The following is a 19,735-nucleotide window of genomic DNA, read 5'->3' as shown; positions in this document are numbered from 1 at the left end:
ACATAGGATTCTCACTATAAAGTCCTGGGAAGATAAGTTTATAATCTACAATTCTAAAACACACAGGAAACAATGCACCACAAAAAGAGTCAGCAGAGAAAAAAAAAGATATGATTAAACCCCAAGAATAACATCAAGAATAAGATTATCAGGCACAAACTATAAAATGATTATGTTTAAATAATTAAAGTAGTATAAACTAAACAAACAAGAATATGAGAAACGTATAAATCACTATGAAAGTTACCAGGTAATTTTAAGAACAAAAAAAAAATGGGTTTGTAGAAAATAAATCTATAGTCACTAGAATTTTTTAAATATTGAATAGATTAAACATATGATTATATTTATAAATAGAACTAGTGAATTGGTAAATTGTACTGAGAAGATGATCCAGAAAGCAACACAATATAAAAAATAGATAATGTGAGAGAAAAATGAACAGACATGAAAGACAGAATGAGAAAGTTCAACATGCATATAACTGGTTTTACGTAAGAAGACATTAGAGAAAATTGAAAAGAGGCAAATTTTATAAATGATGTAAAATAGGAGTTTTCAGAATTTAATAAAGATAGAACCCAAGATTCATAAGTCAAATCAAGTAATCAACAGGATAGCAAAACTACATACACACTTAGATAAATGACTGAATATAAAAGAGAAGATGTTAAGCAATGTGGCAAAATAATGACTTATAAACAGCATCAATACCAGTGAAAAGACAGTAAAATAATATATTCAAAATATTCAGAGAAAATAACTGAGAAACCAGATTTTATACCCACATAAACTATCATTCAAATGTCAGGTCAAAATGAATGGCTATTAAGATAAACAAAACATGAGAGAAATTACAAATGGAGCTGAGTGAATTATTAAGAAAGGTACTTCAGGGAGGAGAACATTAATTTCAGGAAAAAATGAGATGCAAGAAATAGAAAAGAACTTTTTACAACTTGATAAATCTTAAAAATGAAAGATTAAATGTATAAAATAATAATACATGTGATGACTGGTTTGTAGCTATAAAAAACAAGGGAATATGAAAATGCTGCCACAATGTTAATATATAAGATGAGAGATGCATCAATAGAGTTCAATCATTCTTCAGAAGCATGAAAGAGTAATTAAAAAAATTATTTCTTTTTAAATTTACATAAAGTAAATTCACTCTGTTATAAACTCTAAGTTTTAAAAATTATTTTATTTCTTAGAGACAGAGTCTCACTCTGTCACCACGAGTACAGTGGTGTGATGACAGCTCACTGCAACCTCGAACACCTGGGCTCAAGCGATTCTCCCATCTCAGTCTCCCAAGTAGCTGGGACTACAGGCATGTGCTGCCACACCTGGCTTGCTGTACATTCTGAGTTTGGACAAATGCAGGTAGTCATGTAATCACACCATCATCAAGATACAGAACTTTACATTGCCCCTCAGATTCCACTGTGACTGTTATTGTAGTCTGTCCCTCCCCTCATGCCTAACTGTAAACACCCACTGATTTAACAGATCACCATCTCTGTAGTTTTGTCTTTTCTGGAATGCCATATAAGTGGAATCATATAGAATGTACCCTTCTTAGTCTAGCTTATTTCACTTAACACGTGCAACTGAGATTTAGCCACTTTGTTGAGTACATCAACACTTCAATCTATTTGATTCCTGAATAGTAGCCTTTGTCCAGTTATTCTAGCATCTGGTCATCTCAGAGTCGGCATCTGTAGATGAACATTTACTTTAACTGGTTAGATTTTTGTGATACTTTTCATACATTTGTATTTTATCACAGGCATTTTGAATATTATATTGTGAGACTCTGGGTCCTGTTAAACTCCTGTGGAGAATGTTAACTGCTGTCAGCTATCAGTCAATGTTCAGACTAAAAGTTCCATCTTAGACTATGGTTCCACTGTCAGTTCATTTCTCAAAGCTGTGCTATGCTGTATGAATCCACCCTGTGCATGGGCCAGTCTGTGAATTTGTCCCTGTTTTATATCATAGTTCCATTCCCAAAGCCTTTGCTCAGCTTCTTTGGGTATGTTCTGTACACGCAGAGATAAGCTATAAGTGGGGGCTTGTGTCAGATTTTTTTGCATAGTTAGAGAGTTCTCTTGCCCAGCTCTCTCATTTCAGGGATTCCCCCACATTCTCAGACTCCTAAAGTTCCCTTTTCTCAATTCCTCTGGCCAGAAAAATGGTTCTGCTAAGCTTCTGCTATGATAATTACATGTTCAATTTCCATTTAATCTTTCAGTCTATGTAGGGGTTTAAACATATTTCCTAACATTGACCCAATTTTTCATTCATCCAATGAACTCCACTTGGTCATAATATTTTATACCAGTAATGCTTTGTTAAATTCTATGTTACTATTTCCTTTATGATTTCTGAATGATATGATTTGAATTTTTATCCCTGCCCAAATCTCATGTCTAATTGTAATCCCCAATTTTGGAGGAGGGGCCTGGTGGGAGGTGATTGGATCAAGGGAGTGGACTTCCCCCTTACTGTTCTTGTGGTAGTGAGTTCTCATGAGAGCTGGGTGTTTAAAAGTGTGTAGCACCTCCCCCTTCACTCTCCTCCTCCTTCTTCAGCCTTGTTAGATGTGCCTGCTTCCCCTTTGCCTCCCGCCATAATTGTAAGTTTCCTGAGGCCTACCTCTAGCCATACTTCCTGTAAAGTCTGCAGAACTGTGAGTCAATTAAACCTCTTTTCTTTATAAATTATATAGTCTCAGGTAGTTCTTTATAGCAATGTGAGAACAGACTAATACACTGTGCTAATAGTTTCTGTCTGTCTCAATTATCTTTGTCAGCTTTTGGTGTTATCATTGCTAAGGTAGTTTTGTAAATGAAGTTAGATGCTGTGATGATTAATTTTATGTGTCAACTTGGCTAGGTTATGGTCCCCAGACATTCAGTCATCAATCTAGATTTTTCTTTTTAGATATGATTAACATTTAAACCAGTCATAGACTTTGAGTAAAACAGATTACCTTTCTACAATGTGAGTGGGCCTCATCCAATCAGTTGAAGGCGTTAAGGAAAAAACACTGGCTGTGGACAGTGACTCATGCCTGTAACAGCACTTTGGGAAGCCGAAGTAGAAGGATCGCTCAAGCCCAGGAGTTGGAGACAAGCCTGGGCAACATAGTGAGACCTCATCTCTACAAAAAATAAGCAAAATTAACTGTGTGTCGTGGTACACACCTGTGGTACCAGCTACTCGAGGTGGCTGAGGTGGGAGGTTCACTTGGGTCCAGGAGGTTTGAGGCTGTAGTGAGCCAAGATTGTGCCATTGCACTCCAGCCTGGGCCACAGAGCAAGACCCTATCTCAAAAAGGAAACAAAGAAAAACAACAACGGCACTGAAGTCTCCCAAGGGAGAAGGAATTCTGCCTCCAAACTGAGATATTAGGTATGAGTCTCTGGCCTGCAAGCCTGCCCTGCAAAATTCAGACTTGTCATCCCCCACAATTGTGTGAGCCAATTCCTTAAAATAAATCTCTCTTTCTCTTTTATTCTTATTCTATCTACTTGAGGCATTTATTTGATGCTTGATATTGACTAAATAATTTCATCTCTCTATTCTTCAACTCCCAAACTCATTCAAGTAATTCAACCTTCAACATAAATTCAGTCCTTAAATCAAAATGTCGAAGGAATGGGTCTTGTTGATATATACTTAAGCACAATAAACTTTTGTTGTATATTCCAGTAGTTTTTATTTTATTTCATTTTTCCATGTTATTAAAATTTGTGTGAAATGGACATCATTCAGCTTACTAGTATAACTGCTTTTTTCATTTTCACAGTACATTTCTGAGTAGAATGTACTGCTGCTCAAAAAAGGAGAATTTTTTTCCCCTAGAGATTTATGGAGGATTTCCAATCAGTCAACCCTAACTGAAATTCCTAGTGACTTAAAAAAATCCCACTTTTAGAAAATAGTGACTCTACAGGTGTGCTATGTGTCAATCACCACTGCTGCCATTTTCCTTCTGTGTACAAACAATGAAAACAACAGCTTCCCTTTATGCCATCTAAATTTGTACAGACCTAGTTCTCTCAGACCAAGTGAATCTTTTAGCACAGGAAGCAATATTTATGTATTCAGTACAACATTTTCACAAATGTTTTGTAAATACATAATATGTGCCAGGAGCTGTGCTACACATGAAATATATAAAGTATCCTTACTTTTGAAACACATATCATCTACTAATGGAAGAGACAAGTGAGTAAAGAGAGCATTTTAATACAAAGTTGTGATTTTGACAAAAGGACTGTGTCAGTTATCAATTTATTACCTCTCAGCTCCAAATCCATTCTTTTATCGCCTGACACTGAAGCATTCCTCTTGCCAGCAGGCTTGATGCTAGGCATTGTCAGTAGAGGGCGCTAGAGGGACACTGCGGGAGGATGGGATGTCTCTTCCTGGTTCCGGTGTTTTTATTCCAGCATTCTTGCTTCTGCAGCGCTGGACTGGCATTCAGGATACCCAGTGGCGCTCACTTCCAGGGAGTTTCAGCAGCACCGCTGTAGAAGTCTTGCAGTGGTTCCAAAAGTGCTCCAGGAGGCTTTCCAGTAATGAGTGAGATACAGCAGTACTTCCCAAGGCAGTTTCCAGGGGAGGGCTGCAGTCATCTTAGCAGGCTCTCCAGGCATCTCATTCTCCTAGCAGCAGCTTCTGGATGAGCTCTACAGTCACCCCAGCTAGCTTCACATCAGTATGTTCAGTGGCACACTGCTGCAGGTAGATTCTGGTGAGTTCTGTGGGTGCCCAGAGAGTTCAACAAAACCTCTTGCAGGTGACTCTGGTTTTCTGGTGATTCCAGTCAGTACCCAGCCAGCTTCTTCTCAGCCAGTTCAACAGCAGCCCAGCAGGTAGCTCCCCACAAAATCTCATCGGCATCCCAGAAGGCAGTGTCCTGCCTACTAGCTTAGCCCATGAGCACCTCAGCAGGAGACTTGCAGCTTGTGAGTATCAGCCTGCAGATTGTGGACCAGCTCCGGCCTGGGCAACCCGGTGAACTTCTCCACCATCCCAGGGACAGCAACCACTCCGAAGAGCTCTGAGTCCCAGTATTGGAGAGGCCCTCCTTCCTTGGGTAAACTCACTTAGTCTTGGGGTATTCTTGAATTTATTTTTATTCCCTTTTTGTAATTTTCTCTGTAAATAGTTAATGATTCTTTATATTAAGCATTCTCTTTTCAAATTACTATGTGGTTTCTGTCTCCTTATTGGACCATAACTGATACAAGCACTATTTATTATATCTTAACCATAGATAAATTGATTGACCCTAAATTGATAGTACATAGAACATTACAAAGTATAACGGAGTGCCAAAATACCTGTATTCACGTGCTTTTCCTCCTTCCTTAATAATGCATATTATACCTTAAATAATTACAGATTTTTCTAATCTCCTTTATTCCTCAGTGACCACTATTAATCTTCCTTTTATCTGAAAAAAATGTACCTGAAAGATCCATTTTCATGTCGCCTAAAAATGAATGTTGAAGAAATAGTAGAGTGTATCATACCAGTCTGAAATAATTTTCTCCAGCCCAAACTAAAGTGCATTATAAATTTAACTCCAAGTTTAATCATCCACCTGCCTTGGGGATTAAATTTGTGAAAAATTGGGTATTAATCAGCAAATGCTCTACTTCACTACCTCATCAATGCTGAAATTTCAAAATCAAACTTCTTTGTGGAGACACATTGGTCTGTAGGAGAAGACAGGTGAGTATGACTGAATTAAACTTTTTAAAACTATTAATCATGGAACAATATCTTACATCTTATGAAAGCAAGTTCACATTGACTTTAGGGGGCGTATTATTCCTATTCATTTTTTAAGGAATTGCAAATATAGAGGTCTGAGGCAATATATTCCAGAATGCAGTTCAGTAACACAGCAGCAGTCTACTGGAATCATACTATGGAAAACACACAGTGGGACAAAAAGATGAATCCAGGTCCTGCCCTTAAGGAGTTTATATACAGCAGGGAAGAGATTCATGTAAATAACATGTAGAATTTAGGACAAGCTGAACGAGTAATAAAGAGTATGGCAGCCATGAGCAAATACCTTCCTACCCTCCAGCTGCAGGTAGTGTAAAGCTGCAGGGAGTGAACAAGTTCCTCTCATGACAGGCATCGCAGCTTTTACACTGAAACCAAGCTTCCTGTAGGCTGCTCCCAGCCAACGGCTGAGAGTGGCAGCCATACTAGGGCAGCCTGTTTCTGGAAGAAGTCAGACTCCTCTGATGAAAGGCTGGCTTGAGGATTTACCACCACCCTTGCTGAACTTTCTTGATAACTACACTGCATCCAGCTTCCTTCCCTTTTCTCTCTTCTTCACTGCATCATAGTCTGATAGTTCCCCTAGCCTCCCTTGGCTCTCTTCATGTTCTCTCCCACACATTTCCTCAGACATCACTGTTGCAGTTTAATTCTATCCTGGCTGCTCTGGCTCCTGGAGGACCCAGATTTACACACACAAGTACAAGCAACATGTATGAATATATAAAAAGAAGCAATACTAATTTTGAAAATCTATCTCAGAGGGAAGTATCTTTTACTCTGGATCTTGAAGAGCTGAATTTCAGTAGGAGAAAATGCAGGACAAATGCAGGGGCCTGTGGGATAGCAAATGACATGGTGAGAGCAAGCAGCCAAGCATGTCCAGAGTGTCAAGTGCATAGCAGAATATAATGGGAGACAAAGTTTCCAAGACAGAAGGGGCCAGGAACAAACTCTCGAATGCTACACCACAAAATTTAGTTTATTCCTAATCATTTCAGCATTTTGAATAGGAAAGAAAAAAATGCATATCTCAGACAAGAGGCTTTTTGACTGTAAATAGAAAACCCAATTCAAGTGGTTCTAAGCAGATTCTATTGGCTCACAATCCAATAAATCAAGAGATAAAGTAGGCACTTGGGTGGGTAGATCAATTTAATGATATCACCAGTTGCCCATTTTTTTTTAAATCTCTGCTCTTTGTACAATGTTGACTTCTTTTCAAGGTGTAAAGATGGTTTCTAGTAGTGTTACGGGCTGTACACTTCCTTGTTTAAATATAAGACATAAGAGGGAATCTCAGAAATCCACTAAAGAAAAAGGAAGCAGCTTTCTGAAGCCTGCCACAAACTTTCCTGGCCTTTTCATCAGTTAAAATTGGGTTACATACCCATTCCTTAACCAATGAATGGCAAGAGTTTGGCGTTGCTATTAGGTCAATGAGAATCAGACCAGTGAACTTTTCCTTGAGCAAACAGACTGTTTGGGGATATGAACAGATAAAGACTCTTAATTTGGGATCTAATAGAAGAAAGGCCAACTCTCTCAAGACAATCAACAATGTTCACAGTGTCATCTGAAGAATGATGAGGTTTGTAAATTTAGAAAGGAGAGCTTTAGTTTTCATAAAGGGCTGCAGCCTGCAGGTGGCCATTCTGACAGGCTGGGAAGTGTAGCCTCTGGTCAGGAGCTGGAAACAAACACTTGAGGGAGGGGCAAAGGGAAAAGGAGTTTATGCTCGTTGGAGTGAGTGGGTGGAGTGAGCAAATATATTCAATATAAATATATTCAATAAACCATAGGAGGAGTCACGAATACTTATGAAAGGAGAAGCATGTGCATATCCAATTGAGCTTCATGCCTCTTCATGGGTCCCATCTACAAAAAATGGCAGCATTAGCATGATCTGAGGGTAGAGTTTCTGGCCCTCTGATGTCAAAAGGTGAAGCAGAGAACATCAAAACCCTCATCGTGCATCCTCTGTAGACTGGCCAGACCACTCTATAGATGGTTGTCTCTTATCAGGAAGACATGCTAGTCAGTTGTTTTGTGGAAACCACGAAGGGCAGCTCCAGGCATTTGGCTGATATCAGTGGTGGAGTCTTTTGAGAGGGCTGGCTTCTTTTTCACCCTTATGGATGAAAGCCTAATGGCAGTTAGTGAGGGAGGATATAACAAGGTGTCTGACCTCCCATCCCATCATGGCTGGAAACTCAGTTTTCAAGGTTTCTTTGGGGTCCCCTTGGCCGAGAGGGGGGTCCATTAAGTCAGCTGGATGGCTTAGAATTTTACTTTTATTTCTCAATTGTAATGGTAAATGAAATTTTAGGAGGAGACTTTGGGTTTTTTTTGGAAGAAGGATTAAAGAGTAAGAAATTAAAACAGGGTGACTAGTTAGACAGAAATGCAGAAGTCACAAGAAGTAATAACTGGAGGGTGGAGCCAAGATGGCCGAATAGGAACAGCTCCGGTCTCCAGCTCCCAGCCCCAGCGACACAGAAGACGGGTGATTTCTGCATTTCTGCTTGAGGTACCGGTTTCATCTCACTAGGGAGTGCCTAACAGTGGGTGCAGGACAGTCGGTGAAGCGCACTGTGCGCGAGCCAAAGCAGGGCGAGGCATTGCCTCACTCGGGAAGCACAAGGGGTCAGGGAGTTCCCTTTCCTAGTCAAAGAAAGGGGAAGCAGACGGCACCTGGAATATCGGGTCAGTCCCATCCTAATACTGCGCTTTTCCAACGGGCCTGGAAAACGGCACACTAGGAGATTGTGTCCCGCACCTGGCTCGGAGGGTCCTATGCCCACGGAGTCTCGCTCATTGCTAGCACAGCAGTCTGAGATCAAGCTGCAAGGCGGCAGCGAGGCTGGGGGAGGGCCGCCCGCCATTGCCCAGGCTTGCTTAGGTAAACAAAGCAGCCAGGAAGCTCGAACTGGGTGGAGCCCACCACAGCTCAAGGAGGCCTGCCTGCCTCTGTAGGCTCCACCTCTGGGGGCAGGGCACAGACAAACAAAAACTCTGCAAGAACTTCCACAGACTTAAATGTCCCTGTCTGACTGACAGCTTTGAAGAGAGTAGTGGTTCTCCCAGCATGCAGCTGGAGATCTGAGAACGGTCAGACTGCCTCCTAAAGTGGGTCCCTCACCCCTGAGCAGCCTAACTGGGAGGCACCCCCCCAGTAGGGACAGACTGACACCTCATTCAACCCGGTACTTCTCTGAGACCAAACTTTCAGAGGAACTATCAGACAGCTGAATTTGTGGTCTCACGAAAATCCGCTGTTCTGCAGCCACCGCTGCTGACACCCAGCCAAACAGGTCTGGAGTGCACCTCTAGTAAACTCCAACAGACCTGCAGCTGAGGGTCCTGTCTGGTAGAAGGAAAACTAACAAACAGAAAGGACATCCACACCAAAAACCCATCTGTACATCACCATCATCAAAGACAAAAAGTAGATAAAACCACAAAGATGGGGAAAAAACAGACCAAAAAAACTGGAAACTCTAAAAAACAGAGCACCTCTCCTCCTCCAAAGGAACGCAGTTCCTCACCAGCAACGGAACAAAGCTGGATGGAGGATGACTTTGATGAGTTGAGAGAAGAAGGCTTCAGACGATCAAACTACTCTGAGCTACGAGAGGAAATTCAAAACAACAGCAAAGAAGTTAAAAACTTTGAAAAAAAATTAGAAGAATGGATAACTAGAATAACCAATGGAGAGAAGGGCTTCAAGGAGCTGATGGAGCTGAAAGCCAAGTTTCGAGAACTACGCGAAGATTGCAGAAGCCTCAGTAGCAGATGCGATCAACTGGAAGAAAGGGTATCGCTGATGGAAGATGAAATGAATGAAATGAAGAGAGAAGGGAAGTTTAGAGAAAAAAGGATAAAAAGAAATGAACAAAGCCTCCAAGAAATTTGGGACTATGTGAAAAGACCAAACCTACGTCTGATTGGTGTACCTGAAAATGATGGGGAGAATGGAACCAAGTTGGAAAACACTCTGCAAGATATTATCCAGGAGAACTTCCCCAATCTAGCAAGGCAGGCCAGCATTCAGATTCAGGAAATACAGAGAACGCCACAAAGATACTCCTCGAGAAGGGCAACTCCAAGACACATTATTGTCAGATTCACCAAAGTTGAAATGAAAGAAAAAATGTTAAGGGCAGCCAGAGAGAAAGGTCGGGTTACCCACAAAGGGAAGCCCATCAGACTAACAGCTGATCTCTCAGCAGAAACTCTACAAGCCAGAAGAGAGTGGGGGCCGATATTCAACATTCTTAAAGAAAAGAATTTTCAACCCAGAATCTCCTATCCCGCCAAACTAAGCTTCATAAGTGAAGGAGAAATAAAACACTTTACAGACAAGCAAACGCTGAGTGATTTTGTCACCACCAGGCCTGCCCTAAAAGAGCTCCTGAAGGAAGCACTAAACATGGAAAGGAACAACCGGTACCAGCCACTGCAAAAACATGCCAAATTGTAAAGACCATCGAGACTAGGAAGAAACTATAGCAACTAACGAGCAAAATAACCAACTAACATCATAATGACAGGATCAGATTCACACATAACAATATTAACGTTAAATGTAAATGGGCTAAATGCTCCAATCAAAAGACACAGACTGGCAAACTGGATAAGGAGTCAGGACCCATCAGTGTGCTGTATTCAGGAAACCCATCTCACGTGCAGAGACACACATAGACTCAAAATAAAGGGATGGAGGAAGATCTATCAAGCAACTGGAAAACAAAAAAAGGCAGGGGTTGCAATCCTAGTCTCTGATAAAATAGACTTTAAACCAACAAAGATCAAAAGAGACAAAGAAGGCCATTACATAATGGTAAAGGGATCAATTCAACAAGAAGAGCTAACTATCCTAAATATATATGCACCCAACACAGGAGCACCCAGATTCATAAAGCAAGTCCTGAGTGACCTACAAAGAGACTTAAACTCCCATACAATAATATTGGGAGATTTTAACACCCCACTGTCAGCATTAGACAGATCAACGAGACAGAAAGTTAACAAGGATATCCAGGAATTGAACTCAGCTCTACATAAAGTGGACCTAATAGACATCTACAGAACTCTCCACCCCGATTCAACAGAATATACATTTTTTTCAGCACCACGCCACACCTATTCCAAAATTGACCACATAGTGGGAAGTAAAGCTCTCCTCAGCAAATGTAAAAGAACAGAAATTATAACAAACTGTCTCTCAGACCACAGTGCAATCAAACTAGAACTCAGGATTAAGGAACTCACTCAAAACCGCTCTACTACATGGAAACTGAACAACCTGCTCCTGAATGACTATTGGGTACATAATGAAATGAAGGCAGAAATAAAGATGTTCTTTGAAACCAACGAGAACAAAGACACAACATACCAGAATCTCTGGGACACATTCAAAGCAGTGTGTAGAGGGAAATTTATAGCACTAAATGCCCACAAGAGAAAGCAGGAAAGATCCAAAATTGACTCCCTAACATCACAATTAAAAGAACTAGAAAAGCAAGAGCAAACACATTCAAAAGCTAGCAGAAGGCTAGAAATAACTAAAATCAGAGCAGAACTGAAGGAAATAGAGACACAAAAAACCCTTCAAAAAATTAATGAATCCAGGAGCTGGTTTTTTGAAAAGATCAACAAAATTGATGGACCGCTAGCAAGACTAATAAAGAAGAAAAGAGAGAAGAATCAAATAGATGCAATAAAAAACGAAAAAGGGGATATCACCACCGATCCCACAGAAATACAATCTACCATCAGAGAATACTACAAACACCTCTATGCAAATAAACTAGAAAATCTAGAAGAAATGGATAAATTCCTCGACAAATACACCCTCCCAAGACTAAACCAGGAAGAAGTTGAATCTCTGAATAGACCAATAACAGGTTCTGAAATTGTGGCAATAATCAATAGCTTACCAACCAAAAAGAGTTCAGGACCTGATGGATTCACAGCTGAATTCTACCAGAGGTACAAGGAGGAACTGGTACCATTCCTTCTGAAACTATTCCAATCGATAGAAAAAGAGGGAATCCTCCCTAACACATTTTATGAAGCCAGCATCATCCTGATACCAAAACCTGACAGAGACATAACCAAAAAAGAGAATTTCAGACCAATATCCTTGATGAACATTGATGCAAAAATCCTCAATAAAATACTGGCAAACCGAATCCAGCAGCACATCAAAAAGCTTATCCACCATGATCAAGTGGGCTTCATCCCTGGGATGCAAGGCTGGTTCAACATACGCAAATCAATAAATGTAATCCAGCATATAAACAGAACCAAAGACAAAAACCACATGATTATCTCAATAGATGCAGAAAAGGCCTTTGACAAAATTCAATAACCCTTCATGCTAAAAACTCTCAATAAATTAGGTATTGATGGGACGTATCTCAAAATAATAAGAGCTATCTACGACAAACCCACAGCCAATATCATACTGAATGGGCAAAAACTGGAAGCATTCCCTCTGAAAACTGGCACAAGACAGGGATGCCCTCTCTCACCGCTCCTATTCAACATAGTGCTGGAAGTTCTGGCCAGAGCAATCAGGCAGGAGAAGGAAATAAAACGTATTCAATTAGGAAAAGAGGAAGTCAAATTGTCCCTGTTTGCAGATGACATGACTGTATATCTAGAAAACCCCATTGTCTCAGCCCAAAATCTCCTTAAGCTGATTAGCAACTTCAGCGAAGTCTCAGGATACAAAATTAATGTACAAAAATCACAAGCATTCTTGTACACCAATAACAGACAAACAGAGAGCCAAATCATGAGTGAACTCCCATTCACAATTGCTTCAAAGAGAATAAAATACCTAGGAATCCAACTTACAAGGGATGTGAAGGACCTCTTCAAGGAGAACTACAAACCACTGCTCAATGAAATAAAAGAGGATACAAACAAATGGAAGAACATTCCATGCTCATGGGTTGGAAGAATCAATATCGTGAAAATGGCCATACTGCCCAAGGTAATTTATAGATTCAATGCCATCCCCATCAAGCTACCAATGACTTTCTTCACAGAATTGGAAAAAACTACTTTAAAGTTCATATGGAACCAAAAAAGAGCCCGCATCGCCAAGTCAATCCTAAGCCAAAAGAACAAAGCTGGAGGCATCACGCTACCTGACTTTAAACTATACTACAAGGCTACAGTAACTAAAACAGCATGGTACTGGTACCACAACAGAGACATAGATCAATGGAACAGAACAGAGCCCTCAGAAATGATGCCGCATAGCTACAACTATCTGATCTTTGACAAACCTGACAAAAACAAGAAATGGGGAAAGGATTCCCTATTTAATAAATGGTGCTGGGAAAACTGGCTAGCCATATGTAGAAAGCTGCAACTGGATCCCTTCCTTACACCTTATACAAAAATTAATTCAAAATGGATTAAAGACTTATATGTTAGACCTAAAACCATTAAAATCCTACAAGAAAACCTAGGCAATACCATTCAGGACATAGGCGTGGGCAAGGACTTCATGTCTAAAACACCAAAAGCAATGGCAACAAAAGCCAAAATCGACAAATGGGATCTCATTAAACTAAAGAGCTTCTGCACAGCAAAAGAAACTACCATCAGAATGAACAGGCAACCTACAGAATGGGAGAAAATTTTTGCAACCTACTCATCTGACAAAGGGCTAATATCCAGAATCTACAATGAACTCAAACAAATTTACAAGAAAAAAACAAACAACCCCATCAAAAAGTGGGCAGAGGACATGAACCGACACTTCTCAAAAGAAGACATTTATGCAGCCAGAAAACACATGAAGAAATGCTCATCATCACTGGCCATCAGAGAAATGCAAATCAAAACCACAGTGAGATACCATCTCACACCAGTTAGAATGGCCATCATTAAAAAATCAAGAAACAACAGGTGCTGGAGAGGATGTGGAGAAATAGGAACACTTTTACACTGTTGGTGGGACTGTAAACTAGTTCAACCATTGTGGAAGTCAGTGTGGCGATTCCTCAGGGATCTCGAACTAGAAATACCATTTGACCCAGCCATCCCATTACTGGGTATATACCCAAAGGACTATAAATCATGCTGCTATAAAGACACATGCACACGTATGTTTATTGCGGCACTATTCACAATAGCAAAGAGTTGGAACCAACCCAAATGTCCAACAACGATAGACTGGATTAAGAAAATGTGGCACATATACACCATGGAATACTATGCAGCCATAAAAAATGATGAGTTCGTGTCCTTTGTAGGGACATGGATGAAACTGGAAAACATCATTCTCAGTAAACTATCGCAAGGACAAAAAACCAAACACCGCATGTTCTCACTCATAGGTGGGAATTGAACAATGAGAACTCATGGACACAGGAAGGGGAACATCACACTCTGGGGACTGTTGTGGGGTGGGGGGAGGGGGGAGGGACAGCATTAGGAGATACACCTAATGCTAAATGACGAGTTAATGGGTGCAGGAAATCAACATGGCACATGGATACATATGTAACAAACCTGCACATTGTGCACATGTACCCTAAAACCCTAAAGTATAATAAAAAAAAAAAAAGACATAGCCAAAAAAAAAAAAAAAAAGAAGTAATAACTATTGTTACAAGTAGCAACAATGAGATGAATGAATGAATGGGAAAGAAACCTTAACTTTTTTGGAAAAACAAGAAAGGCATAGAATTAGAAAAGTGTGATGTCAAGGAATTCAAAAGGCGAAAGAATTTTTTAGAGGAGTGGGACAGAATAGCAGAGTTTAAGCCCAGGATTTGGCATTGTAGGCGCCAAGAGAGAACAGCCCCTTTGCCCCTGAAGGTTCACTAAAAAAAAAAAAAATTCAACTCAAGGAAGGCAGATTAGTTGGAGAAGAGGCATCCAAAATTTATTAACATGTACACAGGAGAACCACAGCTTGATTACATACCATCCAATGGGTTTCAAAGCTTATATACCACCCTGTCAAAACTGGTTATGGGAACAGGATGAAGAGGAATTCTGTTAAGAGGCAGTAGGATTACTAGAGTGTATTAGTTCTGACACTGCTGTAAAGGTACTCCCTGAGACTGGGTAATTTATAAAGAAAAGAGGCTTAATTGACTCTCAGTTCCACATGGCTTGGGTGGCCTTAGGAAACTTACAATCATGGTGGAAGATGAAGGAGAAGCGAGGGCCTTCTTCACATGGTGGCAGGAGAGAGAAGTGCAAGCAGGAAAAATGCCAGACGCTTATAAAACCATCAGATCTTTTGAGAACTCACTATCACGAGAAAGCATGGGGGAAAGAAAACAGCCCCCATGATCCAATCACTTCCCTCCCTCGACACGTGGGGATTATAATTCAAGAGGGGATTTGGATGAGGACACAGAGCCAAACTGTATCAGAGGGAGAAGGAATGACTCTGGGAACAGAAATTAACTTGTAAATAGTTCACTTTGGAATCTGAATGATCTTGGGAGGCAGACGTTATCTTGTGAAGGGTCTGTTCAGGTGTGTTTACATTTTTGGTCTTACCAGGGGTGGAGAATAAAAAAAAAACAAAAACACTATCCTCATTGATGGATCTGGATGTTAAACAGATAAAGGAACTTCAGATCCATCCTGTGCTTTGGGAGAGATGGTTAGAGGTGGGGTGGGAAAGGTCAGACCTTGAGGCTCTTCGGTTTAGCATGTTGAAGTGCTATATTTTGAGGTATTGGTTTCTGAGTCCCAGTGGCATCAAGTCAACTTGGAATTGGCCCCTGCCTTCAACTTTAGCCATATTTTCTTGGAAAAGGTGCTCTTGTGGAGCGAGGCTATAATTTAGACTGGTTAAGGACTGTTGAACTTTGGTACCAAACAGGATGGAATTCACACCGTGTTCCACCTATTAGCTATCTTACCTTGGGCTCTCAAAGCCTTGGGTTCATCAGCAGCTAAAGATGATATTCTCTGTCCTTATCTATTACCAATTATTGTTTGTGTGCCTGTATGGTTTGGATGTTAGCAAACACATTATTATATACTATAAATTCAAAATGTAAGATTGTGATAAATGCTGCTAAAAATGCTTCATGTGGTAATTAAATGTGATGGTTGTAAAGATTTTAGTGGTGCTTGGCAGAGAATAAGGTGCAAATAACTGATAATTATGATTTTTGTCATCAAAACTGAGAAATTCTTGGCTTTGGTGATTAGAACACCTTGGGCAACCCTTGAGAACCAGGTTCATTGCAATATAATAAATAGCAAGAAAAAAATGGTAGATGGTAAATGAGATAGATGGAATAAGGAATCTCTGCTATGAATTTGAATGAGTCCATGGGGCCCATAGGAGGAACAGTTGTGTCGCCCCACTTCTGTTACTATTTTTGTTCGGGACAGAGAAATAGGGATTGAAACCTATAAAACAGCCCCACCCTAGTTATCTGTTCTTAGCAGGTCTGCATCTTCCTTTCCAGTTATAAAATCTTTGATTTGGTTATACTGAAAAGTTCTTTCTCCTCCTGCAATCACTTCCTTTAAGAAATGTCCCTAGACTAACTCTGTCCATTTTCTAAGTGGTAATTACAATAGAAGGACTTCCTCCTGTGTCTCCATGTAATCTTGACAACATGTGAAACCAGTAACTGCACAGATGTATACAATTATACAATTATAGTTGTAATTGTATGTGTACAATTATACATAGAGATCCAAAAAACCAGCATCGTCTCCACCCTTAAGAAATTCAAAGCTGCTGGTATGATGGGGTATGATTCAACTGAAGACAATGAAGAAAGTATCACTGAAAAGGCACGGGGAAGGGGAGCCAGAGTGGGCTTGCTCTGGAGTCAGGAGGTACTCAGGTAGCACTTGAGTCCTAAAAGGACAGAAAGAAGGCTAGGTGTAAGTGGTTCACACCTGTAATCCCAGTGCTTTGGAAGGTCAAGGAGAGAGGATCGCTTGAGCCCAAGAATTTGAGACCAGCCTGGGCAATATGGTGAGACTCCTTCTTTACAAAAAAAAAAAAAAAAATCAGCCCAGAATAGTGGTGTGTGCCTGTAGTCCCAGCCACTTGGGAGGCTGAGGTAGGAAGATTGCTTGAGCCCGGGAGGTTGACACTGCACTAGCTAGCATTTGTCTCAGCTGTGTTTTTGCCACTGCACTCCAGCCTGGGCAATGGATCAAGGCCCTATCTCAAAAAAACAAACAAAAGAGCCAGAGGATGGGGCAGAGAAAAAGGGGAGAAAGAGGACTTTCCTGCCCCAAGGAACTGGATTCACGGGCCAGGCCAGACAGACATCTGGTAGGGATTCAATACCTGACTTCATCTCACCCGTGTCCTGTGTGGGCTCTCACAGGCCCAGCTTTCAGGCTCCCTTTCAGCTGTGAAAGCCTCTCAGATTCACCCTCCATATACTTGGCAGAGATGACTGGGTAAAAGTTTTTCAAAATGAAATAATTTTGTTATCTGCAAACCATGGAGAGAGTTAATGTTACTGGTTTCAGTAGTAGCTGAGACAGCATGCTCTGAATTAGGCTCAACTTAGAGAGTGGCATCTTAGGGGGCTGAATAAAGAGAAGAAAAGGAGGCATAATACAAATAATAAAATGTAAATAGTACCTAAAGGCCATTTGCTTACTTATTGCACACCTAATGTATAGTGTATTTCTAACTTCAAATAATTGACCAGCCCAAAATAGCTGAGAAGGTCAAGAGTTAGTATAGGGGTCCATACCAAATTCAAGAACTTCAGCTTTCCTGTAAGCACCACTAGCAGATGATCTAACCCATCCGTTCACCAATTCATCATCACAGGAACATTTATGGAGTACTGGCCATCCACCAAGCCCCCAAGAAAAGATTTGTGTTTACAGTCATAAATCAGCCAGGCATTCTTTGCTTGCATTTTGCTTACCATCTGGAAGACTTAAATTTCAAGATGTATGTTATAATATAGGTTAACATTTAAATTTCAAAACTAGCACAATTACTTTATAAAATATTTAAGAAAGTTGTTGTCTAGTAGGAGGCAGATTATGATTGTACAGAGATAATTAATTTGTGGCACATTGCCTAGATCTTCAAATAGAAGGCAATTCTATACTTAATCCTCGAGGAACAGTGATTTGTTAGGATTAAACCCTTTTGCAGTTTACAACACAAGCTGGATCCCGGAGTCAACTTAATTGGGCAGGGAGAAAGCTAAAGACTAAAAGCTACTGGTAGGTTTCAAACATCTCTGTCATCCTATCAATACAAAATTTCTTAAGTGCAGAGCAGTGTATCCTTACTCTGTTTTTTAAATTTTATTTTTGCGGTGGGGAAGGGGGGCGGGGATACGGAAAAGATCATTTCCAAATTTAAGTTATTACCTTCACCGAATCGCACCCTCGTGCCCACTCCTTCATTCTCCCTTTCTCAAATCAACAGAAGTCAACAGTTAAGGGGCTCTGATAACAGCAGCTGGGAAGAAGCCGAGCATGCTCAGTAGCTGGGGCCGGTTTCTGAGCACATAGCAAGCTTTGATTTGCACCAACACCGGCTAGCACTTGTCTCTAGATGCTGCCGGGCTCGTGCACAGCTGATGCCTGTTCCTGGAAAGCTGATCTCTACCCAATAACATGCGGCTTTCGCACGGTCAGCTGCAGCGGCGCAGCAGCCGGGGCCCGAGGAGTCCGCGGGCTGCAGCCGCTCTGCCGGCTCAGCGCTCGCACGGGTATCCCCCTCCTCCTGCCCACGCTTCAGCCCGGTTCTTCCAGCAGCTGTTGGATGAATGAGCCGAAATGACAGGATTGTGGTTAGCCGTGAAGAGCGCGTAGATGCCACAAAGTAGTGTGTCACGGAAGAAAGTGCTTAGGGAAGATTCTTGCAGGAGCTCTAATTATCGCTTTTCATCACTTCTTGGGACCCTGGCGTTCCCTGCTCTCCACCTGCGGAAGATGGTTATAGTAGTGACAGAGCTGGCACAATGCTTTAACCTCCGGTAAGGAGAGCAGCTTTGCATGCTTTTCTCTTTGCAATGCATATCAGCTTTGAAATATACAGCTGGGAAAGGTCTTTAAACTAGCCTTGCCCTCACTCTACTAGTTTGTTCTTAAGGAAGACCGGGGAAGAGGACTTTTTGTGTGATTTTTAAAAAATCTTTTCAGGTTGGGGTTAAAGACAAGAATTAGTGTTCTTACTAACCTTCTGTCTTGACTCTAAAATTTACTTGGTAGAATTCTGCCTTGAGCCTAACATTTAAGTCTCCATTTGCAAGATGAGGTTAGGGGTACTTTCTTTTCTCTTTTTAAAAATAATTCCTGAGATATTCTTGGAAAAGCTACTTTATGCTTGTAGGTGAACTGATATCATAATTAATAGCCTTTTCGAGATGATTATGATTTCAGTTACAGCCAAGAGAGAAAAATTAATCTTGACATTCACATCAACCTTGGTCAGCGTTGAACTTAGACTGACTAGAGGAAATAGTCACACTATGATTATCTGGTTATTTGTTAAGAAAAAGCGACACAACCCCAAACGTGTTCAGGATTTACTCTTGAAATAGGAGACACAAATTTAAACAAAAATTTAAAATTAGTACTCGTCATTTTTGGGTGCTGAGAAGGATGGCTTCTCCAATCAGGCATTGGTTTAAAAGTAAAGAAACATTTTCAAAATGTAGTTTTGTGTTGGCAAAATAACATTTTTGATAGAAATTGTGGAAAGTCAACATCTTCATATTGGCTCCTCATATAAAAGAAAAAAAGCGAAAGAGGGGTCTGTAGGAACTGAAGCCAAGAGCAGCTGCATAAACATATCTAACTCTGTGCCACCAAAGAAAACCTGTCCAAAATGTCATGTAATCATAGCTACAATTTCCATTGCTATTAATTTGGCCAGCAGTTTTAAGAGAAAGCACTTTTCCAAGTAAATCCC

General features: G+C 40.6%; 1 pseudogene; it reads right to left on the bottom strand.

Moving 5' to 3' along the window:
- LOC100583979 overlaps positions 1-18,839 on the bottom strand; it is a 41,467-nt pseudogene extending 22,628 nt beyond the window's left edge.
- Between the last annotated feature and the right edge of the window lie 896 nt (positions 18,840-19,735).

This window comes from Nomascus leucogenys, chromosome 3 (genome assembly GCF_006542625.1).
Source record: "Nomascus leucogenys isolate Asia chromosome 3, Asia_NLE_v1, whole genome shotgun sequence".
NCBI classification, from domain to species: Eukaryota; Metazoa; Chordata; class Mammalia; order Primates; family Hylobatidae; genus Nomascus; species Nomascus leucogenys.
Note: the sequence above shows the minus strand (reverse complement) of the source record. Positions and strands in the feature narration are given on the sequence as shown.